Source organism: Diabrotica undecimpunctata, chromosome 9, assembly GCF_040954645.1.
Source record: "Diabrotica undecimpunctata isolate CICGRU chromosome 9, icDiaUnde3, whole genome shotgun sequence".
In the NCBI taxonomy this organism is placed as follows: Eukaryota; Metazoa; Arthropoda; class Insecta; order Coleoptera; family Chrysomelidae; genus Diabrotica; species Diabrotica undecimpunctata.
This window is the reverse complement of record NC_092811.1, coordinates 13,542,445-13,557,368: the sequence shown is the minus strand read 5'-3', so window position 1 is coordinate 13,557,368 and position 14,924 is coordinate 13,542,445. Positions and strand designations below refer to the sequence as shown.

General features: G+C 34.3%; 1 protein-coding gene across 6 annotated transcripts in view; it reads right to left on the bottom strand.

Annotated features, from left to right (window-relative positions):
• Nucleotides 1-14,924, bottom strand: part of LOC140449565 (mushroom body large-type Kenyon cell-specific protein 1-like) — a 477,667-nt gene that overhangs the window by 366,545 nt on the left and 96,198 nt on the right. The gene's annotated exons all lie outside the window — the stretch shown is intronic.

Genomic DNA, 14,924 nt, shown 5'->3' with positions numbered 1-14,924 from the left:
AGAATTTTTCCCTTACTTTTCTACCAAAGCATGATTTTGGTAGAAAAATAGGGATCTTGAAATAGACCACGAGAGATTGGTAAATTCATCACTGGCCTACCTGCACCCAGTGGCAGGTATAGACCATAAAACCATTGCAAACCATTAAAGATTGGTAATTTGACAGAATAATCAAAATCTAAATTTTTTTTTTTTGTTAACATTTAAGATTTTTACAATCTGTTTTGCAGTGAAAACAATAAGTAAAATTTTTTGTCTTTACATGACAGAGAGATGTAAGGTCCAGTGACCAAATCCTCACGACACAAATTGGCTTTTTACCGGTAGGATGCGCACATACACTGATACGCGAGCACTAAAAGCGGCACTGATCACAATGGCTGGGTGCTGTTGAAGGCGTAACTCCCACTGCTGTAGGCTCTGTCAGGATAGGTAAGGTAGGTCCAAGGGGTCATGTCGCTTCAATCTCTTCGCTTGTTGGTTGTTGAGAAGATTGTGTGCCAGGGTATTAGGATGCACCCGCAACCTGTTTTGATATTGTTCAGAAGTTTTTTTGCACTCTTCAGAGACTGTTAGTACCTGAAGATCTCTATGTATTGCATCATTCTAGATATACCAAGGTGCATTAGCGATTGTTCTCAGAGTTTTGGACTGGAATCTTTGTATTATCATATTAGATTTGCTAGCTGAACCCCAGAGCTGTGAGCCATATGTCCAAATGGGTTTTATTATTGTATTGTATATCAGCAGCTTGTTGTCAATCGATAGGTAAGAGTTTTTTCCCAACATCCAGTAAAGTTATCTGTATAAAATTCCCAATTGAAGCCTTTTCGTCCATATATGTTTGGTCCAAGTTAGACGTTTGTCAAGGTGAATACCTAAGTATTTTACGTCATGCTTTTGAGGCAAAGGATGTCCATTGAGGTTAACTTGTGGACATGTACCTCTTCTTAGAGTGAATGTAATTTGTGTAGATTTTGAGGGGTTTACTCTAATTCTCCAGAGTTTAAGCCATTCATTTGTAGTTGCAGTCTCTCTGATGCTATTATTGGGTTGCTATGAGAGGCCAAGAAAGCAGTATCATCTGCGAATGTTGCAAGCGTTAGGTTATTGCTTATTGGCAAGTCAGCCGTATATATCAGGTACAGAATCGGTCCGAGCATACTACCCTGAGGTACACCAGATAGGATGGGGTAGAGTTTTGTATAGGCTTCACTATATTTTACCAGATATCTCCTTTCTGTAAGGTATGATTGAAGCAGTTTAAAGTAAGGGTAAGGTAAATTTTTCTTTAATTTGTACAGAAGTCCTTTATGCCACACCTTGTCAAAAGCTTGAGAGGCGTCTAAAAAGGCTGCAGTACAATATTGCTTGTTCTCGAGACTACTTCTTATTGTTGTGTATAGTCTGTGAACTTGTTCTATTGTACCATGTTGGTTACGAAAACCGAATTGATGGTCAGGTATGAGACACTTTTCGTCCAATATTGGTTTGATTTTTCGTAGTAGAAGTTTTTCGAAGACCTTAGAGATGACTGGTAGTAGACTAATCGGTCGGTATGAGTTGACATCTTTTGGATCTTTACCAGGTTTTTGAATGAGTATCATATATGAGAATGAAGATCATAGTGATTATTCTGTAACAGTCATTGGTTAGTTCCTGGAGGATCTTACCCGTTATGAGGTCGAATCCCGGAGCCTTATTGGGTTGTATCTCATTCTTTATTATCTGTTTTACTTCTCAAAATCTAAATGTATAAAATTACAAATCCAATTAATTGGTTTTTATTTGCGAATTCAGCAAAATTCTATTGATAACTACGTAAAACTATGCGAAAAAAAAATCTCTTGATTTTCCCTTATTTCTTCAACATGGATAGTGAATGCTCATTGATTACGTTCTGAGACAACGCGAACGAAAAATGATGGTAGAGACCGACCGATTAATCGGCTTCGGCATCGGCTTCGGCCACCTTCGGCCAATATTTAAACCTTCGGCCAAAATTCGGCTTCGGCCGAAACAAAGCCGAAGGTTTCGCCGAAGGTGGAATTATAAAATGCTCTGTCAGTATGCTATACTACTATACTATAGAAATGAAATAATCTCTGAACAATATGCTTCGGCGAGTCTTTGATAATTTGAATAATATTTACACCCTATTTTATACCCTTAACTAAAACGTTTTACAGGTTACGTTAACTAAAACTTTCAGGTCAGGTAGTAGGTAGGATATAAATTTTAACAATAGGCCAAAATGTCTCAAAGATCATCATTTGAATATTTCTCACGTAGTAAAATTCTGATAATAATAATTTTATTGTATTTGTTAAAACTCACGATTACTGGTGTTTTGACTAGATACCTAAATGGCAAAACATCGACCATTGACTATAAATGTTTCGACTTTGATGTTTTTTAATGTTATTTATTTGTATTATCGCTTCTATTACCAAATAATGTATAAGTGTTTGACTTTTTTATCTCATAATTTCATATTTTTGTTTACCACTTATCAGGTAATAAAAATATAATGCACATTATTTAAATTTTTAACATATAATAGGTATATTTTTAGTCACCTTCGGCTTCGGCTTCGACCGAAGGTATCCTACAGGCCGAACTTCGGCATCGGCTTCGGCTTCGGCCAAAAAAATCACATTCGGTCGGTCTCTAAATGATGGTTATCAATAATTGCGAAAGACTCTAAAATCGAATTACTTTTTGTGGACTCATGTCGTCGTCTCCTTTCGGAGGTTGGCGATCCAAATGGTAACTGTAATTTTGGAAACTGCTGCGCGAAAGATTTCTGCGGATGAGCGGTCGAACCATCTCCTCAGGTCTTTCAGGCATGAGTTCTGGCTTCTTCCTATTGCCCTATACTTTTCCTTCCAGTATAACTTGAAGTAATTCATATCTTTCGCCTCTCAACACATGACCCAATACACATGACATTTTCCTCTCTTTGATTATTCTTAGTAATTCTTTTTGTTTACATATGCGACGAAGTACCTCAACATTATTAACTTTTCGTACCCATGGAATTCTTAACATTCGTCTGTATATATACATCTCAAAGGGTTCTATTCTTTTTTCTATTTCAGAGTCCATTGTCCAACTTTCACAGCCATACAGTAAGATAGAAAAAACGTAACATCTGATCATTCGGATTCTAAGCTGCAGACTACAACTGGTGAGTAGATTTTATACGGTTTTTTTTAGTTGTATCGCATCGGTTAAAAAATTTTTTGTGTTGCACAACGATTCTCAACAAAGTATTATTATTGTGGACAATGTTAAAAATGTACGTTACTTGGCGAAAGCAGAGATATATTACATGGATGGTACATTTCAATATGCTCCAAAATTTTTCTTGCAATTATTTGCCATCCACGGCTTATTAAATGGGCATTAAGTGTCTCTTAAATTCTTTCCGACAAACGCATGGAAACCTTCGTCACGGTCTTTACTTAGTTAATTCGTTGCTCTGAAAAAGCGGTTGTCGTTTTAAGTCTATCAAGACTTGTGGATAATTTTGATTCACAAGGCCGTAATTGCCATTTAGCCATCTGCGAAGCTAATTGGATTGACTTGACTTAAAGTTGGTTTTGGTAAAATCCAAAAACTTGATTTGGTAACAATGTACAAGAGGGGAGATTCCATCAAGTGGCTGCTCCATTTATTTGGTTTGCCATTTTTAGACCCAGAACAAATCGGCGATTGTATTTTCAATGATTTCATGGCGAATATCCCTAACCTTCCTTTATTTATGAAAATGGCCGATTATATGGTAGAGAACTACATAATTAATGAGTCTCTTTTTCCTCCAACTGTTTGGGTATCCCAGTCTAGCCATATACATTTTACCACAAATCCATGCGAATTCTTTCATTCCTATTTTTTCCAGCTGTTTTTACCATTCTTAATATTCTCAGTATTCGATCAACTTCTGGTGACGACTAGAATCCAGCTGCAGATATGGATTTAGAGAGCTTGCATTTGAGTGACCCGTCAATTTAATTAACTTCTGTTCAGAAACACCTTGCTTGAACAAGGCTGATACAGCATACAGCTCAAGATCGATGAGAATGGTTTGTAATTTTATGTTTTTTGTGTCTATATCAATTTTTTCCTCTGACATTTTTGTCCACTTAGATACGGTGTTGATATCAAGTGGACAGTTTTTGAACCAAGATCCATCCTTCCAGTTGGGGTGAACGATAAGAAAGAGTCTGTCTGATAAACTCCTTGGTCTCCTTTTTTCCATTCATTTCAAAAATAATCTAACTGGGCATAAATTTTCGTTTGATGAATTTCTTACCAGCCATTTGCTGCTTGCCAAACCTTTCAAACCGCCTTGATTTGTTTTGGAAAAAAATGCTGCTGTATTTAATTCGGCCCGTAAACTCTCCCCTAACATCAAATTTCTTCTGCAAAAAGTTAATCTTGCAGTTGACGGTCTCATTTCCTCTACAAGTACCTTCAAATGAGCAAACGTGAAAAAACTTTTTTTGTGTTCCATCGGGGGTTTCCTCGTCCTAGCTTTGGATGATTTTTAATAGTTCTTCCGTGGATAATGCTTTTGAACTGAGTTTTCTTTTATCTTGTACACTTTGAAGCTACCTCCGCTTGGTATCTTTGGCCAATGTTGCATATTTGAAAGATATATCTGTGAAAGGGTTGAATTTTTTGCTCTACTCTTTATGCAAATCTTGATATTTCGTCTGGATTCATTATATCTCTCCAAAATTGATTATGCCTCAATGACGTTTGTCAAACTGACAACAATAAAATTACCAGATACCTTCGTAACAGATCATGGGCAGCAGGAAGTTGGAAACGGAGTTGTCGGTAGGAAACGTGGCGTTGCTATGACGTTTTATCAGTTAAAAATAGTCTAGTGAAATAGTCAAATAAAAAATAAATTTCTTTTAGGTATATGTAGTACTAACATTGATAACTGATAACAAGAAAATTTTGACTATGAATCTGAAATCAATAATAATTCAAATTCAGTCGATTTTAACAACAAACACAAAGAATTCTGGCTAATTGGCCTCTGCCAAATCGATTTTTCAAAAAAAACTTTCCAAACTCTTATTTTAAAGGATTTTCTATGTTTTTTTCAGTAAAATTGTGTCACTTTTCCACATAATTTTTTGGACTTCAAGTAACAAATGACGTTTAGTATTTTACATATTCTATTAATTATCTACATTTTGTTATCAACAACTTTATCAAAACCAGCTGTTAGATACCTGTATCAAAACAAGTCACGAAAAAACTTTTTATTTGTTAATTTCTCTGGTCTATGAATGGTGACACAGATAGTTTAAATCACTCTTAGGTGACGTCTTGTAAAATCAGACGTTTAGAATAATTTTCGACATAGGTATACACTGTTAACAGATGTTTCCAAAATAAATGTTACAGTTTTATGTTTCATTGCAAATTCCAACGGGAAAGAACAATTAAAGAACAATTTTTTAAAAGAAATTACCCATTTGCAAAAAACACGTTCCAACAAATTAGTATGTCGCCCATCTCTATTTTCATTAGCCCACTCTAATCACGACATGACGAACAAGCATTTTATTTTTTTAGACGCAATATGGTTCCTAGAAAGCGGCAGCGGCCACCATTTTGGTTTTCGTTCGTGTTTAGAAATTTCATCATCACCACGGTCATTGTGGGTCACCTCATCGCTTTTGCTGATAGTCATTTGTAAAGTGATACCGAGTTTTATGTGTGTAGTCGGTACCCGTTTGGTTCCTGTTTATCTATTTTATATCAGTTGACAAGTTGATTCGGATTTTTGTCGATTGCAACAATAACAAATATTATTGTGTACTATACACGATATAAATATTGTTTTCCACTCTTTATATAGTAAGTTTAAATTATGGTACCTATTGTTGTGAATTCTGTGCCAAGATTTTTAGGCATTAGTAGTACCATGACAATTTGATCAGCTGAGAATTGCAGATTATAGGTTTAGTTTCATAAATGCTTCTGTTGACATTTGTGTACGGGAGTTTTAATGTCTTCATCAGGATTTAGTGTAGGAGAAAATCGGGTAAAATGGTCCCTTAACATATTTCTCATAATTTTCATAAAACCGCCGTTTAGCTTTCTTTATTATTTTTAGTACTACTAGTGCTATTTATGTAAGAAGCTCTGAAGAGGTGCTAAGCATTATAGTTTAGTTTTAATATGGCCTATATAACACATGTAATACTGCTAATTTCGTGCTTATAAAAAATGTGTTTTAGGCGTTTTGATTAAAGTAGGTAGATTTTTTTTTATTGTAGTTTAAAAAGGCATTTTTTGTTTATGTCATACTTATGTGTTGGAATTTCTCTAATTATCAGATGTCACTCAAGCAAATTAGAAAATGGTTCCTCGATGTTGTGGCTCCGGGGACCATTTTACCCTTGCTTAGCCTACAAAATAAAGTTTTGACTTATACAGAAATATTTTTTATAATAATCAAATGTAGGTATACCATCTTTGCAGAAATAATGGTTGCTGTTCTTAAGTACTTAAAAAAAAGAGCGAAAAATTATAATGTATTGATAAGTGAACTAAATGTAGACTACTTTACGTAAGGTAGATGTCAGAACATTATCGGTACTTTTTTTTCAGGCAACAGATTATTCGAAAAGCCTTGGTCGATTCAGTACAACATTGCCCAAAGAATTGGAGACTTACTTAAAGGAGTATTTTTTAGAGGTGAAAGACCGACTATTCGACATGACGAAGAAAAATACTTGTGAAATAGCCTCCGAGATTGCAGAGAGGAATGGTATTAAAGACAGGTTTTCTAAAAACAAAAAGTCAGCTGGAACAACTTGGTTTAAAGATTTTCTCAATAGACATTCAGAGATTTCTTTTGGAACTCCTGAGACTACCTCAGCCACTAGAGTAAGAGGCTTTAATTTTTTTCCCTTTTAGATAAAATACAAAATAAAAATAACATCAATTCTATAAGAATACATAATATGGATGAGTCTGGTATCCAGACGGCCCCTAGCAACTTACCCAAAATTGTAGCACATAAAGGGGAGAAACTGGTTGGTCTTTTTAACAAGCGCTGAAAGGAGATACAATTGCACCATTGTTCTCTGTGTAAATGCTGCGGGGCAATTCATTTCTTCAGCAATAATATTCCCTTACAAACGAAGGAACAAACTTTACAACGAATTTCGATACATAAAATCTGACATTTATTCTGTTCTTAAACCATTTTCAACAACGTACACAGTGCTAAATTGAAGATAGGTTCCTAATGGCGTATTTTAATAAGGAAGTTATTTTATGACTTAAAACAAACCCTGGCAAAGTCGTAACTTTGTACAATACACTTAGCTTGTTTGGAAAATCTGATTGAACAGCTGCCACACTTAACAACGGACTCAGTGGATTCGAGATAATATACATCTGTCCTTTTAATCCAACCATATTCCCAGATTATAAATTTAAACGATCGTGTACAACTGATTGACTAATAGTGGAAAATGAAACCGTAGATCCTATTTATGAACCAAGAACTACTTCTCCACAAAGAAATATTTCTTCGCTTCTAAGTTCTTTACCTATAAGAAAAAGAAAAATATAAAGAGATACATTTTTGCTTCCAAGTTTTTTACTATAAGGAAAAGAAAAAATCGTAATACATCTTCATCAGACCAGTGAGATGAATGGCAAGTAAATGGACGATCTTCGGACGATATCACCTTTTTGAAAACAGTCCGGGGGAATTTTCAAAAAATAAAAATTTATCTACTGCAGCTGCAAATCCGGAAGTCGTTGCTTCAAATGATAAAGTTGACATTACAGGCTCTGCAATTGGTAAGTCAATATCAGTTTCCAAAGTTGGCACTTCAGAAAAAAAAGATAGCGTAAAAAGCAATGAAATTCCTTTATCTTGTGTAGCAGGATACTTTTTTAACTCCATATACTATATCTCTACTACCTCAGAACCTTCTTTGACCAGGAGTTCAAAACCTTTGTAAGGATAAACTTGATCAAAGGAACAAGGTGTTCACCTACAGACTAGTATAAATTTAAACAAAAACAACAAAATATACTAAAAAACGTAGTAAGATAGGGTAAAAAATATGGTTTTATTAATGAAAAGAAACTAAAAAATCAAAATAAAATGTTTGATAACTTACAAGACAGCTAAGTTCTTTGTTTACTTGTCATCTTATTCTTTACAAATTTACTCCAAGCTTCGACTTACCTAAAACAAAAAAATAAACATTAATATTTCACAGGGGCATTGGTCTAAATATCTAGATGAGTACAAAATTTTACGAAAATTATGAAATTTTTGAAGATACTCCGGCATACTAGGTCACTTAGATCTAGATAACATGAAAAGAGTTCCACCAGAGCTCTATGTTGAGTGAACTTTCTTCTTAGGGGTAGTTTATTCGTCTTTGTCATGTTCTATACAAATGTTGTATCACAGATTCCCATAGTACTTATAGTTTTTATTTTTTTTATCACTTTTAAAGCAAAAGTTTCCAGTTTTTAGTTTCTTTTATTTAAGTGATAATTGATGATATTCGAAAGTTACTTGTTGGAAATTCATTTTATAAAACACTGAAAAGTTTGTTTTCAAAACTCTCACAAAATTTATTATTATATCTTATCACTACAACTGTTTCTCTGTTTTAAAATGGAGGAGGTGAAGTGCTTGTTAGCTACTGCCATACAAAATGTCACACCTGAGTCTTGGAAAAATTGTATAAGACACACTATAAAAGAAGAAGATAGAATGTGGGACTTAGACACAAGAGTGGACATTTCGGTTGAACCATTACTTATCAATGTAAATAATAGTGATCGCGATAGCTCTTCATCAGCCGACGAGTCGTCTTCGTACGATGATTAATATTTTAACTTCCTGTGGAGGTCGAATCATTTTATTAAAATTACTTTCGTATGTTAGTAAGTTTGTTTTTTTAACCTAGTCTTTAAACTAAAATACATTTTGTACCAATATACTTTGCTCTTAAAAAAAAATGAATACTTCTTATATCCAGTGATGAGTGCCTTAAGAACCGGCAAAATAACGCAAAAGATAGAAAACATAATACGTTGTGAAATAAAAAGAGATGAAAGTAGTAGAGGTGGGAAATTATCGATAGAAACCTCTAATTTACATTAAATTACATTAGGACTATCGATAGTTTCTCACCTTTAGACGTTAGCTTATGAGCTAGTTGACTTCTTTGAAAGCAGAGTGCTTTCTCAAGTGATCTATTTTTGGCATGTGTTTACACTTTATAGTTTTTTATTGGATAGGTTAAGGAGGAGAGAAATCTTTGTCTTAAGTTGGTCATTTAGAATTATGTATGTATTTTTAATTTGTTAATTTCCATAGATTCTAATAATCATAGCTTAAGACCTTCATTTTGGATGTAAAGAATTTGAAATTTGTCATTAAAAGAATGATTATAATCTAAAAGGTGAAGTGCGTATGTAGAATATGTTTTTCTATTAATGAAATTCCTTTTATGTTCTGCTATTCGTTTATTAAATGTTCTACCAGTTTGACCGATGTAAGTTTTTGGACAGTCCCAATATTTAAGTTTGTATTCACCACTTTTCTTTTATTTGCCTAGGGCACAGTATAAAGAGGTTCCTTATAAAGTATACAGAGTGGAACCTCTTTATACTGTGCCTAGGGTCTGATAAGCTGCTTTGTAAGTTTTTAAGTATTATTATGTATTTTATTTTAAATTTGTTCTCGAATTTGGCAACGAAGTACCTTAATGCATGTACGTTAACGTTTATATTACCCCCCTATAGTAACTGTGTTGCTTTCCTGAGGACATACAATACAAACAATATTCTACCAATTTCTTCTCGTGATTTAATGGCCTATCTATTAAGTTCTATCGTTAACGAAGTCCGAGAAACCCCAAAAATAGATACTTTGAGAATAATAAACTCCTAATATGCTATAAATTATCCTATACATTTTGCAACATACATCGAATGAGTTTAAAATGAAGAGTAGTGCATGAACGAGGTTTAAATCTGAACTAAACAGCCACCAGATACAAGCGTCTGATGGAGCAAAAATAATCGGCTGATGATTTATTTACTGATAGATCCAACAAGTGGTTGCGCCACAAATAATCAGCTTCGGTGGCGATTGCCGTCATATATATTTACGGTTGTCGAAATTTTCAATGATATTGTATTACAGAGGATTTAAATTTTCGTGTTTTGTCTATTTAATTTAAACGATTTAATTGATGAATGTAATAATTAAATGCCATTTTAAATCAAATGTCTTTAACGGTGAAGTTCAAACGGTATGAAGAACGTTCTATTACTGAATGTGAATGTGTAAGAATAATTTGTATAGGAAATACATTTAGATGTTATTCAGAAACTATTAAATATTCTTTAAAATCTTACAAATAATTATACATGGTTTTGTATCAGAAAAGAATTTCAAAATAATGTTTTAGAGACAATGGTTTGTATATTATTTTTCTTTGGAGGTAATGCTATGAATTAGATGTTATCATCATCATCATCATCTTGGTGCTACAGCCCTTAGAGGGCCTCGACCTTCTCAAGCTTTCTACGCCATTCTATTCTGTCCCTCGCTTGCATTTTCCAGTTGCCGACTCCGATCTTCTCGGCATCTTGTGTTACCCTGTCCATCCACCTCAGCTTTGGTCTACCCCGTCTTCTAATTCCCACGGGTTGCGCTGTTAGAATCTTTTTTATTATGTTTGCCTCAGGGGCCCGGGCTACATGTCCTGCCCACTGCAGGCAGTTTCGCTTAATTATAGTGGTAATATCTTTACCACCAAACGTATGCTTGTAGATATTCTGCAGTTCAAAGTTATATCTACGCCTCCATATTCCATTCTCACAGACCGCTCCGAATATCTTGCGTAGCACCTTTCTTTCAAAAATGGATAGAGCGGATTCATCTGTTTTCGTTAGCGTCCATGCCTCTGATCCATATGTGAGAACGGGGACTATCAGTGTTCTATACAGCCTTATACGAGTTTTTTGAGATAGACGTTTGTTAGCTAAGTACTTTGATAGAACATGATAACACCTGTTTGCAATTATTATTCGCCTTTTTATTTCCTCAGATGTGTTATTATTGGGGTTAACCGATGTCCCTAGATATATGAACTCTTTGACTGCTTCGAAGTTTTGGTCATTGATGTTTAAATTTGTGTCAACATTTCCAGCTCTTGTGTTTGTGTTAGTCGCCATGAATTTGGTTTTATTTTGATTTATCTGTAACCCCATTCGTTCTGCTGCTGCTACTAGCACGGTTAGGATTTCCGCAGTTCTCGCCCTAGTTCTTGTTATAATGTCCACGTCGTCTGCATATGCTAGAATTTGGACTGATCTATTAAATATTGTTCCCCTGCTATCTAAATTAGCGTCTCATACAACTTTTTCTATGGCGACATTAAAAAGCTGACACGCCAGCGCATCTCCCTGCCTTAACCCCCTATGTATTTGAAATGGGGTTGACGAGTCGTTTTGAATTTTTACTGCTGATAGCATCTTCGCCATTGTCACTTTTATTAAACATATGAGTTTTTTTGGAATTCCTAACTTATTCATAGCGTTGTAAAGACTTGGTCTTAAGACACTGTCATATGCCGCTTTAAAATCGACAAAAATATGATACATATCTATGTTAAACTCTTGCGCTTTTTCGAGGATCTGTCGTAGTGTAAAGATCTGGTAAATGGTTGAACGTCCACGCCTGAATCCCGCCTGATATTCTCCTAGAAACATTTCAGTATAAGGCTTTAATCTCTCGTGCAAAATATTTGACAATATCTTGTATGCTGTATTTAGGAGAGTAATTCCGCAGTAATTATTGCATTCCAGTTGGTTTCCCTTTTTGTGTAACGGGCAAATTAAGCCTAAGCTCCATTCTTCAGGCATTTGCTCCTCAGACCAAATTCTACAAACAATTTCTCGCATCACCTTGGTGAGCTGCTCTCCACCGTGCTTAAATAACTCTGCTGGGCTGAATTAGATGTTATCTTTTACAAATACTGATTTGCCTGTAGACAAAAGAGAAAGGTTAATCGGTATTATCTTCTGTTAATTTAGGGAAAAACCTAAGTGGGTAAAACACGCTAAAATTCTTAAAATTAAAAAATAGGAAATTTTGAAGATATGTAGAAATAATGAATGTGTATGATTGGCTAGGAAGAACGAGGGTAGAAGAATAAGACAGTCGATTTGAAAATTGAACCATGAAATTTCAATCATTGTGTTTTTACCATCCAGAACGAGAAGTCCAGATTGAGATCGGTGTGTGAAAAATAAGTATAAGTTGTTGTTTGTGAGTTAAGTTGGTAATAGCAAAATAGTAGAAAGCGAATTAAGACCAAGTCGAGAATCCCAAACTCCTTGTGTCTGAAGAGATTTCTAACTTTGTAAGTAAAGAAAGAAAATTTATATAAAGTTTGTACGAGATAACCAGTAGAAAAGGGAAAACCATTTGGCTGAAAGAGTGCCATTATTATTATTTTGAAACAAGTCGGAGGAGGTTTAATTTTGGAGAGAGTCTGAATAAGTGCTGTTTTGTGTAACAGTTTTGGAAGGAGGAAGCAGAGCCACGCGTGTTTGGAGAATTGAAAAGTTTTGCGGGAACACAATCCGGAGATTAAATCAGTTTCCGTCGGGAAACATTGAAGAGAGTAAATCAAAAAGGCCAGTCAAATTATTTGTGAAATAAGCGTTGTATTTGTACCATGAATGTTTTTTAAACTCATATCATAAAGTAATTGATTAAAAAAAATTGAATTAACAAATCAGATAATTGGCACACATAATAAAATTTTGTTTGTTTTTTTTAAAAGTGAATTAGAACAATTTTTACAGTAAATTAAATAACTTGGTTTAAAAAGTAGATAACAAAATTAAGTTTTATTATGTACTGAGGAATAGATAAAAAATTGTACACGATCGTTATTTTTATATTTCTATATGATCTTAAAATAAATGTTTTTTTAAAAGGTCCTTAATTGAGTATATAATATTTATTCTCCTTGTCTATCCCAAAGAAAGCCAGCATTCAGAAAATAATCAAATCAGCAAAGTTTTATTAATGTCAAACTCAATTACGTTTCCCTGCAAAAAGAAACATTTAAAGATTTCATCTAATATTAAAATTTTGTCTCTTATGGCAGTAATAAAAATTAATGACAAAGTCACTGAAAAAAAGCTCCACTGTAAAAGAAGAAATTATCACGTACAGTTATTAACTGGAAAAATAAGTCATCAAGTCTTATTTTACATCGGAAACAAACTATTAAAACTAAACTTGTACTAAATCATCAACATTTAATTCCAAGCAATTTTTCTAAGCAATTTTTCGGTCTCTTTCATAATCTGCCTGTGTACCTTTAGATTTTAGTTCATTAGGTAGAATGCTTAATTTTTTTTCTTTTAACAAATATTTTGGTGCAAATTTTGTAATTTTATTTTCTGTCTCATTATATTTTTGTACACATTCTTAGGCAATTTGCTGTTTTCTTCATCGGAATCGAAATTTTGCGAAATTGTATACGCAATTTGGTATCAAGGCTGGGCGACTGTTTTAAAATTTTGATTTATCTGAGGGTTCGCTTCCTGTGGCCACCCCTTAGAATTTTTAGGTACGGATTTCTATCCTTAAAAATGCTAATAAACACAGATTGAAACAAGACATCGGACTTTAAACATCCCCAGTTTATCGGATAAGCGGACCGTTGAATTGGGCCGTGGCGCCTGCGTCGGTTTTCTACTCACCAAGGGGTTCAGCCTTTGTTTTACTTTGCTAGCTGCACTTAATACACTATACTTAAACGGTCAGAACCACAAACAACAATACAAATATCCTTTCCTGGCCTTCTAGCAGTCCTGACTTACATCTCATTGAAACAATATAACATAAAATGAAACAGACAATAACAAATATCCCACAACAGATATTACACGAACGTAAAGACAAAATAGAGTTGATGATGATGACGATGATAATGATGATGATGATGATTATGATAATGATGATGATGATGATGATAAAGATAATGATGATTATGATGATGATGATGATGGTGATAGTGATGATAATGACGTTTGTGATTGAGGAGACACTTTAACACTGACGCAAAAATCAGGAAATAAACTCAGAGTTACACAGGGAGCCATGAAATGTACAATGCTGGGCGTGAGCCCTCGAAACCACACAAACCAACAGATCAGGCAAAGATCAGAAGTTTAAAACATCATCGAAAGAATCACGGTGCTTAAGTAGAACTGGGTTAGGCACTTAGCTAGAATACAATATGGACGGTGAACAGAACCAATCATGGAATGGTTTTTAAACCAATCTAGAAACTACAAAAGAAGCCGGAGACAACCATTGGCTAGATAAACCGATAATGTAAGAAGAGTAGCAGGAAACTGGCTACAATCGATTTTGTGTGAAGAACATTGGAACAAACTGAAGGAATCCTATGTCCAGCAGTGGACGCAATTAGCTAAATGATGATGATATTTGCTCAGTCGAAATGGGGGACAAATGAGTACATCTCACCCCACCATATCCTGCTGTTTCTCCATTGCTATCTAAATATAATAAATTTTGGTGACTTTATTAACTAAGTACTTATTTAACAATTTCGTTACTCTCAAAGGCAAACTTAAAATGTGAAAAAAATAAATTTTTTAACAAACTACAACCTTGTCCTTTTTACCAGTTGAGAATTTCGTCCCCTGAACAGTGCAGATCCTCAATTCAGTAAGCGCTCAACCGAATTCGAGCAACCATAATGGTCAGCCATATGGGCAATGCTACTTTGTTTTAAAAATTAATATTCTTTCTATGTCCCAATATTTAGTTGCCAACAAAATAAACTTCCTTT